Here is a 551-nt window from a genome sequence, read left to right as displayed (position 1 = left end):
CTGCCACAATCTGAACATGATTTATTTCCCAAGGGAAATAAATAGTACAAGTGATAAAGTATGCTCACCTCAAGGTGCTAATTTCCATCAGTAAAAAAGGGAATTATACTGAGACTGAATATATGAATATTAATATAGACGACAACACCTTAGCATTGTCACAGAAGAACATGATTGCAAGCTGTTCACTATTTTTGATTCACTGAGATTATGCCTGCTCAGGTGACATCTTCACAGTGACACTTGTGTCACACCAGGAATGTAGAACATGACATTTTCCCACCCCCTAATAGACCCCTATTTTGTTGTTCCTAAGATGTGTAGATTTGCACTAAAGCCAAACCAATGGTGGCAATTGTATGTTACCAAAAACGGTAACTGCTGGACTGGTGGGATGAGAAGGGGGTATTTTACCTTTTTTCTCTTTCCCTTCTATTGACCCCCCCAAACAAAAATATATCTACGAAGTTGTCAGCGTTTGTGGGGATGCTCCAGCCCACAGGCCAATTTCAGCCCATCAAGGGGGCCGGTTTTGTCTGTGAGGCCATTTC

Source organism: Podarcis cretensis (assembly GCF_951804945.1).
Source record: "Podarcis cretensis genome assembly, chromosome: 2".
Classification (NCBI taxonomy): domain Eukaryota; kingdom Metazoa; phylum Chordata; class Lepidosauria; order Squamata; family Lacertidae; genus Podarcis; species Podarcis cretensis.
The sequence above is the reverse complement of the archived record's forward strand: the minus strand, read 5'-3'. Positions refer to the sequence as shown.